The sequence below is a fragment of the Anser cygnoides genome, chromosome 2 (assembly GCF_040182565.1).
Source record: "Anser cygnoides isolate HZ-2024a breed goose chromosome 2, Taihu_goose_T2T_genome, whole genome shotgun sequence".
NCBI lineage: Eukaryota > Metazoa > Chordata > Aves > Anseriformes > Anatidae > Anser > Anser cygnoides.
In genome coordinates, this window is record NC_089874.1 from 93,989,388 (window position 1) to 94,002,241 (window position 12,854).

Below are 12,854 nucleotides of genomic sequence, written 5' to 3' on the forward strand. Positions count from 1 at the left end.
CGAGAATTTACACAACTAGCAAATATTTTCCCTACCCTTGAAGATATCAGCAGGTACGCTGTACTATTTACAGCGCTTCATAAGGAAACTAGAACTGCCTGACATACAAGTAACACAGTGTAATGGAAGAGACATCACATATCATATTTTTATCATGCACTAAAATCTCATCTTTTTTGTCTTACGTTATAGATAGCATCATTACTTTCTGTACTTTGTAGTGGCTCTGACACTGATCTCATTCTTTTTCAGCATGTTGATACACTCATTAAATCTTACTTAGGTGCTTTCAGATATTAGGGTTTACTCGCCTCCAACCTTATTTTGTTCATGTTATGATATTGATGAAAATACTCCCTTTGTATTAAACATGACAGGCAGATCAACTACCTGGCAAAGAAAACATACAATGCCAGGAGTACACATCTAACATCTCATACACTATTGATCCAGAAATCGAAAAATCAAAAAACAGACCGCTGTGAAGTAGAAGAAAGGCTTAACCAGAAAGAATTGAAAGCTGCAAACTACACAAAACATTTAAAAGTCAAAAGAAGACGACAAAGAAATTGAAAAAGAGGAACCATGGTGGGAGGGTAAATTTTGACATATAATTGGGGAATGAACCTTGGGGAAGAGACAGTATGAAGAATGACAGGAAACCCAACTGTTGTCTTCTACAAGTGCGGGACCCACAGAGGTTGCTAGTATTACTACTAAGACAGACCTTTCTCCATTAGATGGCATATATACTTTGCTGAGCCTTACAAAATCTGTTTAAGGTCATGAATTCATCTTGCTGCCTGATCCTGCAGTGCCCATCCCTCAATGGTGCCTAGCTGGGCATTATTAATGTGTTCTAGATGCTCATCATCCAGGCCTTGCACAGCTGTAAAACTTGAGAGGAGACATTCCATCTAACTTTTGCCTAAACACAGCTATTGTGGGTTCAAACTACTTAAGAACTTCTTTAATTACAAAAAAATAAAAAAAACAAAAGAAAGCTAAACCTGGAGGACCCAGACTGGAAAAGTATGTCATTAAAAAATAAAGCAGACAAGCTATTTATGGAAAAATTTATTTAAACTGATTTTTTTTTTCCCCAAAGCAAATAGAACTCCTGCTTGTATAAATAACCGTACTGGAGAACAGATTGTAAGACAAGTATCAAGGTACAGTAGGGAAACGTGTTGGGCAATCAGCTGGCAGAAGGCCCTGAATCAACAGCCCATACTCAAAGGACTGCCCAAGCAACATGCTGCCCAGGCAAACAGCTCCAGAAAATTGTGTAACAAACTCCAAAGGGCCAGTGCCTCAAATGTAGGGAAAGAAAGCACAGCTCTCACACAACACACTACCCCTACTACGGCTTTTTAACACAAATTCAAAAGCAACTCACTCGTGTATTGTGCTTCAGGTTTCCAATGCATGCCTACTAAAGAAAAGTTGTTATTCTAAAATTACTATCAGTGCCAGACAAAAATAGCAGCTATAGAGCTATGGCATACTACTCCTGAAAGATAGTAATTAAGCAGCTACTGAGATGACGGTAAAGAGATAATCAGTAGTATACTAATCAGTATAAAGGATTAGTTAATATTAAACATATTGAGCAGATATTTGGACTGCACTGCTGCAGCAAGCCATTTTTAATCCACAAAAAATAAAATCTGTCTTCTGGTGTGAGTATACATAGTCTTTATTAGCTCTTGAAGCCACAGACAGGGATTACTAAACATACCCTAAGAATTCACAAGCTCTCTACTGCATTTAAACTTTCTTGCTGCCTGTTATGCTGATCTTGAACTTTATGTGAGAGAACTGCTGATATAGTGCAATACAAGGAGTTTAAGAAGAAACTGCTTCTGAGGAATTCCCAGCTTCCAAAGGAGTGAGACGTGTGCATGGCTGTGCATATGAAGAAACCCATGCACTCTTAACGTCCTGCTTTCTCAGTCTTCTTCAGTTAAAAGTCTGATTTGAAGGAATGGTATAAGAGTACTAAGGATTCCCAAACTGAACTCAAGAATTCCTTGACTAGGAGGACATTTTCTCATTATGGGTGAGATTTCCAAGAAAAAATAAAAGGTGTGCAATAGAGCTATGTTTAGCCTCCAGTCAATAGGAAGAAAAGCCAGACTGCATCCCTGAGGCCAGAAAGATTACTGTGCTCCCCTTAGGGCAAAGCCCAGAAGACGACTGATGCCAACGCTCAACAAAGCATTCTTGTTCAAAGGGACACAGATTGTGTGTGGTTTTTTTTCCCCTCACCCCTCTCCTCATGCACTGGAGATGACTGAAGATCTGCAAAGCATGCTGCTTTGTATCTCCATTGAATTCGTATAGGTTACACATCCGTACATACACGCTCGCAAATGAAATAAAGGAAAAACAAACCAAAATATAGAAGTTACCAGAAGACAAATGGCTCCATGATATCCTCTGTCTTGCAGACTCAGAATAAGGACAGATAGTACAGCCAGCTCCTGAAAACATCCAAGGGTAGGGATTTCATGGCTTCTCTAAGTAACCTGCCCTAGTACTACACTGTTTTCCCAGTGGAGATTTTTTGTGACATCCAATGTGAACTTCTTAAACTGAAAACAGGGTTTGTCTTGTTTTATCATCTGCCGCTACCAACACATGCTTGAACTTCTCTTTTCTACTAGCTTACCTATAGAATCACAGAATCATCTAGATTGAAACAGACCTTCAACAGCATCAAGTCCAATCATCAGCCTGACCTACTAAGTCCCATCACTAAACCATGAGCCTTAGGGCTGCATACATATGTCACTTACATACCCTCCAGGAATGGGGGCTCCACCACTTCCCTGGGCATCCTGTTCCAATGCTTAACCACCCGCTGAGGAAATTCTTCCTGAAGTCCAATTTAAATCTCCCCTAGTGCAACTTGAGGCCATTTCCTTGATTCTAATCACTTGTTGAAAGTTGTGCTGAGGAAAAGGATCTGGGGGCATTGGTAGATGCTTGGCTGAGTATGAGCCAGCAGTGTGCCCAGGTGGCCAAAAAGACCAACAGCATCCTGGCTTGTATCAGGAATAGTGTAGCCAGCAGGTCCAGGGAGGTGATCGTCCCCTCACTACAAGAAAGACATTGAGGCCCTGGAGCATGTCTGTAGAAAAGCTACAAAGCTGGTAAAGGGTCTGGAACAAGCCTTGTGAGGAACAGCTGAGGGAGCTGGGGTTGTTTAGTCTGGAGGAGGCTCAGGGGAGACCTTATTGCTCTCTACAGCTACTTGAAAGGAAGGTGTGGGGAGCTGGGGGTCGGCCTCTTCTCACAGATAACTAGTGATAGGACTAGAGGGAATGGCCTTAAGTTGCGCCAGGGGAGGTTCAGGTTGGAAATGAGGAGACATCTCTTCTCAGAGAGAGCAGTCAGGCATTGGAACAGGTTGTCCAGGGAAGTGGTGGAGTCAGATTTAGATCTGACTTCAAAAATCAAAGAGTTAGATTTTCTCTTTAAGTCCCTTCTTGATTACCCTCTCAGTGATTCTAATACATCAACTTAAGTAAGCTGAAGTCCACAGTCCTGATTTTGTTGCTTTGCTTCCCAGCCTTCTCCAAAACCTGAACTCAGTCATTTCAGGATCATGTCAACTCAGAATACACTAAGTTTGTTCCTTCTTTGTGATCAAATAGATCAAGCAAGACAAATTCCTAACAACCAAGGGTAATGCTCTATTTGACATCTACACCTTCTACAAGCCTCCAACACCGCCCACCCAAACAAGATTTGTGGCCCTCCAAACAAGATGTCTACATAGCTGAAAACCTCTGTGAAAGTCTCTGGGATTCAAATCGTGTTACAACCCTGCAACTCTATGTGATAATCTAATCTTGGGATATGTCTAACACCGTTAAAAGAAACGCCAAAACAGAAAAGTATGGTGGCAATTATTAGTGCCTTTTGAAAGGGAATGACATATGGCATTCAGCTATCTAACTGAAGGTATTGCACATGGTCATTTTCTTTTTTTTTTTTTTTTTTTTTTTTTTTAAAGTTAAGTAGTTTTAATTTCTCCGTTTATCTTTTTTAACCTATAAGTACTTCAAGGGAGAAAATACACAGCCTAGGTGAGATTTTATTTTATTTTTTTTAAATACAGACAAGCACAGGGCAAGCACTTTCATTAAGAAGTTTGTGACCCTTCCATTCACTGAATGGATGTTTCAGATCCACCCAGCAATTCCAGTTCTTGTGACACTTGGAAAATGCTGTAGAGATTAGAGAAGATTCCAATGGCTAGGGAAAGGTAGGCATTGCATACATCTTCAAGAAGATACCAGAAAGACAAAGCTACCTCCATACCCAATTTTTCCATGAGAAAAACTGCAACTGAAATGGAAGAAAAACAAGATCCAAAGCAAACTCTGATAACATATTGGCACTTCAGTAACATAAAACCAATGGGAGAACCTACCAAAATATGAAATGGTCCACTCCTAAAGAATAGTAACAGTCCAGTTGTGTGGCTATCTTTAACTCACTAGTGGCCAACAAATACACACACGCTCTAAAACAAACCTCTGACAAAAATTAGGTACCACATTCCCTTTGAAAAAAAGTCCTGGATGATTTATTTATTTAATTTTATTCTCAGTTTACCTTAGAGGGTCTTCCATTTGTCTAGGAAATAGGTTGAGGATAACTGCATTTACAGTGTTTATGGATATACTATTGCTTCCAGCCTATTACTTAAATAAAAATCTAAAACTCTTTAGTGCTACTTTGTTTAGCTCCTGGCATTTATCAGAATAGAACTATAGGAGGGGGCTGCCCTCTCCTCATACTTAGAATGTATTATTTCTAATAATTCTTAGTATTTTGGGGGTCACCGTAAAATACTTGGCTTCTCCTCATAGAAGAAAATATGTAATGGACGTTACCCCCATGGACAAGAACATTTCATGTATTTCCACTGGAAAGATTACCTTCAAGACTTCCACAGGGACTGAAGTCTCCTAGTGAGAATCCAAATGATCACAGTGCAGAATATATAACTGAGGGAAGGATTAAGATGTTATCTTATCTCAATAGTTGTTCTTTCTTTTCCAACACACCAATTGATCCAAAGGTTGAAAGAAAAGCTACAGGTGAAGTATAGTTCAATATTAGTAAGTTCAAAACATAAACTTCCCTAAATACTCTTATAAGCAAGCTAAAGAATTATGATCTAAAAATTGAAAAACATGGGGACTCATCTGGATACAAAATTGCCCTCAGAAGACAGCAGTCATCAACAACTCCCCATCAAGCTGCTAAATAACCATCAGAAGGGCATTTTAAGTTATTTCCTGGACCTGATTCTTTCCAACAGATTAATTAGTGGTTTGGATGACAGAATGGGTACAGTTCAAACATTTATAGATGGCCTCAAGATAGCTCATATTTCAAATAACTTTGGAAAACATGTCCAAAATAAAACATTCTGAACCAACAATTAAGAAAACTAAGACTTTTTAATATAAAGCAAGTATCAACCAAAAGAGCTTTAAACAAATATAGCATGCTATGCAATAAAAAACACCGATTACAAAACACTATACAAAGGAACTAAATCAATGAAGCACTACGGTAGAAGAGAATGGGGTGCTCACCCTTCATTGAAAACTGCACACAGCCAATACTAGATTGCTGCCAACAGAACCAAGTCCCATTTCTAGGAGGAGTGTTATCCTAGACATTCAGTGAGGTCTGGAAAGCAATTACTGTTTCTTGGTGCTAATAACACATCACAGTTGGAATTCAATATCCAGTTTGGAGCACCATGCTTTAAAGTACTGACAGATAAAGACAAAGTATCCAAGAGAGAGCATGGATAATGGTTTTAGCAAATACAGATTATAAGGCTTATAAGGAACAGTAAAAGGGTTGTTTGGATGTTTGTCTCAAAAATGCAAACAGAAAAAAGCCCAAAATCTCATCCTGCCCACCAACTAAGAACTTACAGCCCAATCACAACAGTCTAAACATGGTCTTTCAATACACAAAAGCGTGTTATGAAGAGGACAGTAATCTGATGTTCTGGATGGAACAAGAAGGTTTAAATTTACAGCTGAGATTAATTGGATTAGAAGAAAACTTTAATAGAAAGAACAGTAAGACAAAGGGACAAGACACCTAAGGATGTTATGGGTCCCTTGCCTTTGATGATCTGTAAGAGCAAGACTGACAAGTGGTCCAAAGAGACTTGACTCTGTCCTAGTATCACAGACAAACACACACCAGCACTTGCATTTCTGTGGCACAAAATGCCTTTGCAGTTTCAAGTCCCAGGTATTCTCAGGAGTTTGTCTATTCTTTAATTTAACAAATGCTTGTGTCAGGGACAGAATCAGAATAGTTGAGCTTGGAAGGACCTCTGGAGGTGATCTGATCCAACCCCCCTACTCAAGCAGTGATACCTAGTGTAGGCTGCCCAGAACCATGCCAGACAGCTTTTGAGCATCTCCGAGCATGGAGACTCCATCACCTTTCTAAGCAACTTATTTCAATGCTCTGTCACCCTCACATAAAAAAAAAAAAATACCCACAACCAGCCTTTTCCTTATGTTCAGGAAAGACAGAACCTTTGTGTTTCTGTACGTGCCTGTTATCTCTTGTCCTGGCACTGGGCAGCATGCTGATGAGGCATCCCCAAGCCTTGTCTTCTCTAGGCTACACAGTTCCAGCTCTCTCAGCCTTTCCTCATAAGGGAGATGCTGCAGTTCCTTAAGCAGCTTTGGGGTCTTTTGCTGGACTCTCTTGAGTAGTTCCAGGTCTCTCTTGTACTGGGGAGCCCAGAACTAGACACGGCATTCCAGGTGTGGCCTTACCAGTGCCTTGCAGAAGGGAAGGATCACCTCCCTTGACCTGCTGGCTATGTTTTGCCTAATGCAGCCAAGAACACCAGTAAGCCTTCTTAGCAGCAAGGACACATTGCTGACTCATGTCCGACTTGGTGCCCACCAGCATCCCCAGGGCCTTTTCTGCAAGGCTGCCTTCCAGCTGGGCGGCCTCCAGCCATGTCCTGGCACATGGGGTTGTTTCTCCACAGGTGCAGGACTTACTATTTGCCTTTAAGGGACAGGAACAGCAAAGGTGAGACTTCTTACCAACTAACCAAGAATGAGCTGGTCTGTTGTCTCCCGACAAAAATAAAAGATCTAAAAGTTTTCTAGATTCTGTCTCACCACTACTATTGTAAGGAGAATTTGAGAGAAGGGTATGTACTCCCGTGAGTTTGTGCAAGAGCTGAGTTTGCATAAAATGCAAAGGTGGTTCTGACAGTTCAAACCACTGAAGTGTCATCCACACATATATGAGCACAAACAATGCCACACAGTATTTGGGCACCTTGTCAATTAAATAGCAAGAAGTCTGAAACACTCTTCTCTTCTTGCTTATTCCTCTTCTTAATTTCCATCTCACAATTTTTATTTTGTCATCATTTTTAGTAGCTCAACGTTACAGTAGATAGTAGAACATCTTTACAGGATTGACTTGAGGAATCTGTTTCCCTACTGTCTTATTTTATACTTTGCCCTTTCAATATTCTCTTCTGTATATTTCACCTTCTACCAAATCTTTCTTCTGTTCTCCACATCATTTCAACAGCTCTCAATAGTGCTCTTCAGAGCTATAAACTAGTTATAGATCACATCTGTAATGCCTTGCTACAACTTACACTTCAAGATCTCGTCAAGCCCGTTCTTCAAGGCGCACACACACCTCCAAGCTAAATGAAATATATTTAAATCAAGTCTGAAATTACTACTTGATAAACAGCGCTGCACTTGTACGGTGTCTCAGATGTGACTCATCTCTACCAGAGAGCTGATATACATGCATGCCAAGATCAAACATAACAAAACAAATGCTTTCAAGAGTAAAAAGAGAAACACATGCAGAGGTTGGTATTTACAAGGCAGAGCAAAGGAGCATGTGCCCAACCAAAATTAAATGACACTTGGGCAGACACCACCACCCTCCAAGCAACATAACCTTCAGCTATACTTCAGGTTCAAATAGGTGGATAAATAAATCAAGGCAACAACTTACAGAAATAACTCAACGCTGGGAGGCAGACTTCTGATTTTGAAGCCTAGATTTCACTCTTGCTTCAGTCCCTCCTTCTTCCAATTTGTTAAACAGCTGTCTGCAACGCGTGGGGATGTAAACAACATACAGCACAGGCAGAGGTCTGTACTGCTTTCAATTAAGCCTGCACGGAGTCCAAATAACATCAGCAGGAACACAGGTTATAAAAAGCTGTATTTGCTCCCAATATCGCCCCTTGTAACAGCGGTCTTTATTCCAGGTCACTGAGCATGTCTATCCGCTTCCAAGTACGGAAGCAAATTCTCAGTTATCACTCCACTGTTTCAACACCCAAAACACAGATGAAGAAATTCAGGTTTGTAATGATTCTTTCTACATTAGTTTCTCCTGTGTACTACTCTCCGACAGAAGCAAGCTATGACTGGCACAAGTCTGCTTTACCCCAGATTATTTAATAGTACCGAGTTTATACCTCTTCCAACATATGAGGAATGTTTCTTGGCAACACACGTCAGATAATCCTGGAACATGGGCTCAGCTTCCACCTAACGCAGTGCTGCTTTATTACAGGCAGTCAGGTTGGTTTCTCCATGCTCAAAATGCTCTAAGTTTACTGAACTGGTAATCTACTATTTGGGATTTCAGCACCTTTACTGGCAGCAAAGCATTCCATGCCCTTCTGTTTATTTTGGGGAGAAAAGATATTTAACTCTGCTAGGTACGTCATCTTTTCTATGGCTCTTTAATTAGCTCAATGATTACCTCATAAGTGAAAGTCAAAAAATGTTATTCAGCTGCCTTTCAACCAAATGCTATCAGCTTTCAGGAAAAGATTCACTGTATTCACAAAACTCAGACCAACATGTTTATATTTTGGTGGAAGGTAAAAAATAAGTGTCCTTTATTCCAAGAGTGGAACTTCTTAATATCTTTGAGTAAGCCAAGAAATTCACCCAAATTACGTTTCTTCAAAATTACATTAAAAATAAGCAAGCCCTCCTGGCATGCATGTCATTTAGGAGTAGAAAAGAGAACGAACAGGAATAAAACCAGATGTCAGCAGTAAGAGCCATAGCGTAAATGTCTGCCTTGAAATCGCACACACGCGCACGCACACTGACACATGCGTGAGCGCACAAGAACAAACAACATTCCAGTCTCGTTCAAGCTGAAATTAAGATTCCATACCTAAGGGTTAGTATGAAAGCATGCATTAATTCAGCCTTTTTTTTGAGGGGGAGGGAAAGAGAACTATTTAAGCAGCTAGTCCAAGGAAACAGAATAATTAATATTCTGTTAGGAAGATCAATCTTTTCATTCATCTACTGAACAAATCATATATACCTGTGTTACGTAACAGGACTGAGAAATGCACTCTAAAAAAATGCAAACTTTTTTGGAAGGTTTCAGCAAAATTTTATTTATATGGATAGAGACGAAAGTGTTTGTACTACCTCCTTTACAGTAGATCGTAACACGAGCACACAAAGCATGCTGTCACAGCACGACAGAAGTAGAACACCACCAGAAATCTTCAGCTTAGAGGACAGTCTTGCTATTTTTCAGGCTAAGTACATACATAGCTTCTAAAACCATATCTCATTATCACAGGCAAGCCTAGTACCTGTGCAAATCATATTTTTTTTCTCAAAGGCACCATTTGTGGTGACCAGAGAAGGTTATAAACTGATAAATCGATTTTATGTGGACAGTGCTGTGATTTCTTTTTACTCTCCATGACTGTGTGCATACACCAGCATTTGGCCATGAGATAAAACCAAGTCCACATCACAACTGGCATAAAAATCATTACGTGTCTCTTATGCTCTGGATAGAAAATTATTATGAAATGCATTATGACATGAAAAGGTGTATACCAAACTGTTTTGGGTATAGCGTTAGAATTGCAAAGTTTACCTAGCAGTTTCTATGTCTACCAGAAGGCAGGCAGACAGAAGACAAGGGAATCCAAACCTCACTCTGGTTTCAGTGCCTTCTGTTCTGAATCTGCACTCACCTCAGCACTTGCTTGCATCACATGCTCCCCCACTTTTGGGAAGAGCAGAATATAGTGCCACTTTGTATGCAAGAAACAACCACCACACCATTACTTGTCTTCAGTAACTGGCTTTCCACAGAGAAATCACATCTTTCTGGATTCCACTTCTCCCAGGCAAGTGATCTTACACTTGTCATTCAGCATCTAACTGGCACTGCCCGTGGAGAGTGCTCACCTGTGCAGAGCACGTACCCTGGAGCTTCTCAGTCACCCCAGATGTGTGATATTGTACATGAAGTTAGCTTAGTCTCTGCTGTCTTGCTTCCCTTGTTAATGCCTCATCTCAGTGTCAACTGTGCTGAAAAAATGGGGGCAGAAGAGGAACGCAAGCCAAGTAAAACTCACACAGTCCGAATAACCATGGGTTGTGTAAGATCTGTTCCCTTACATTCTGCCTACTCCCATCCCACTTGTGGCAACAAATAGTAAATCTTAAAATCTGCAATATAAGAATGTGTTTGGTCTTAGCTACCTTTAGCCACCTAAATATGAGCAAAAGAACTGGGCTCCCAAATTTGAGCAACTGCTAGATTACTTTGAGGAAAGAAACACCCAGCACGAAGCAACTGCCCTGCAGATATCCAATGTGCTTTTTGCACTTTTTTTTTTTTTTTTTAATGAAGACAGAAGCTACCAGGCCTTCTTTTTGAAACGGAATAGATCACCTACATTAGCAGTCTCCTCAAACAAACGAGGAACAAAGTCCTCATTTGCTCATGCTTTTTTCTACCAACAAAACTAACGGAGCTAAATATACCCTAGGCCTAGAAGTGACTCAGGGAAGAATAGGAGTACAACCAGCACTTTTGTCTAACTGAAACAAAACCAGCATGCTAAGCAACTGGAGAGGGAAGGAAAAGGAGTCAGAAGGATCACAACATCTCCTTAATCCAGTCAGCTAAAGGAGACAGTGGCTTTCCTAGCTCTTCAGACAACTGACTGCAGGGAGCAACCTTCAAGGAGTAACTGAGAATAGCACATTTGCAAGGCTCAAAAGTGGCTTACTACATAGGCTGTAAAAGTGGCAAAACAGTAATTTCTCAAGATGGGAATAGAAGCAAGCATAAAACCCCCACCTAGAAAATTTTAAATAGTGACAGATAATGGATGAGCTCAGGTGAAAGGTACCTACTTGTATCAATAACAGTTTCGCGTAAGGTTTCTGTTGCATGGTGAAGCATCTTGGTCTATTCTCTTAAGAGCCTTGTTTCCAAAACAGAAGACAGTGAGTCTGAGGGGCATGTAAATGCTGTAGGCTGCTAGACTTGCACCGACTCTCTCCTTTCTCAAATCTTTCCCTTCTCCCTCTAATAACCTTAATGAAAAAACAGGCATAGAGAAGACCCAAGAAAGTCGGAAGCTTAACACCTGATTTAGAGCACAAAGCATGATATTTCCTGCACAGTGAAACAGATCTACACCAAATCTGAACTACGGAAGAGAAATTCATTATGGGTGGTTGAATATCATCTGCCAAGACAGTCCACCAGACCTTTGTTTGCTCTGTGCAGGTGAAAGGCCTATTGAAATATTGTTTGCACTGCCTGCTTGCCTCCTGACAAGGGTGGAGCACTAGAATAAGCAGGTCCCAGCTTGTTGGCACCACAATCAACTCAGAAATACTGATCTCGCTCTGGTTCTGTCCGGAAATTTTAGTTGTGTCTTCCAGAGTTTCAAGCACAGTGTTGTGAAGTCGTACTGCTCTCGGGGACCAGCAATGAAATAGGATCTGAAATGCGGTTTCAAGGAAGGGAATGAGGCAGCGTCAGGCTACGTACACGATGCTGGGTGAAAAGAATATGATCTCAGTATTTCCGAAGTGTATATCATCGAAAATGGATCCAAGAAAGTAAAAATACCCATGACGAACTACTACAATTCACCAACATTAGCAGTGACACACTTTCGCAATCAGCCTCTATTTAAAAAGCAGTCTAAATACCACTCATTAGTATCAAGGCTGATAGCATGCAACCAGATCAGCTTGTTTAGATTCCTTAATTAAGGGACCACATCACAACTTTTCCTCGTGTACCTTTTTCCTGTCTCCCACCTCCTCGCCCCATAACCCTGGGAAAAACAAAACCATCGTGCAACAGTTAAACATTCTCCCAGTGTCACAAGTATCTGTCTTAAGCTTTCAGTATGAATGAACACTGGCCTTACAGGCATTTCTAAGGCCCATTTATACTACAGCTGGATCACTTCTTTCCTAGTTCACTTACTTCCAATAGAGGCTTCATTCTTGATTCAAATGACTAATTTCTCCAGCAACCACATACACAGGGCTTCCTCAAGCCCGGCATCCTTAGGTTTAATAGCACCTTTTAAATGAGCTATGTTTAATTACTATATAACAATATATATATTACTTTGGAAGACCTGTATAAAGTAAACAAGCATTTGAATTGAATACATGAATAATGCAGCCAAGAAGGAAGTTTTAGCTATTGAATAGAATTCATAATGTTGATTCATTTCATCTTTGATACATTTTTCTGGTGAAAACCTTGTAACAACATGAACTAAAAGAACATAATCCCTTAAACATCAGGAATAAAACAAACTCTGTTGACCTCAATCTGTTCCCATCAACTTTCTTTATCTGAAAATTGGCACTCATGCTAAATGGACAACATAAATAACAGCATTTAATGCTTGGTGTTTTCCGGATAAGCTACTACTACTTTTCCAAATCACTCTGGGAGAACTGTATTTGTTAAAGTAATCA

The 12,854-nt window shown here is 40.3% G+C and overlaps 1 protein-coding gene across 9 annotated transcripts in view; it reads right to left on the reverse strand.

Moving 5' to 3' along the window:
* Positions 1-12,854, reverse strand: part of EPB41L4B (erythrocyte membrane protein band 4.1 like 4B) — a 174,885-nt gene that overhangs the window by 141,038 nt on the left and 20,993 nt on the right. The window contains exon 1 of one of the 9 annotated variants that reach the window (XM_048046022.2): positions 8,065-8,662. The exons of the other annotated variants lie outside the window; for them this stretch is intronic. The gene's annotated coding sequence lies outside the window, so the exon portion shown is untranslated. Of the gene's footprint in view, positions 1-8,064; positions 8,663-12,854 lie in introns of those variants that run through there. 9 annotated transcript variants of the gene reach the window in all.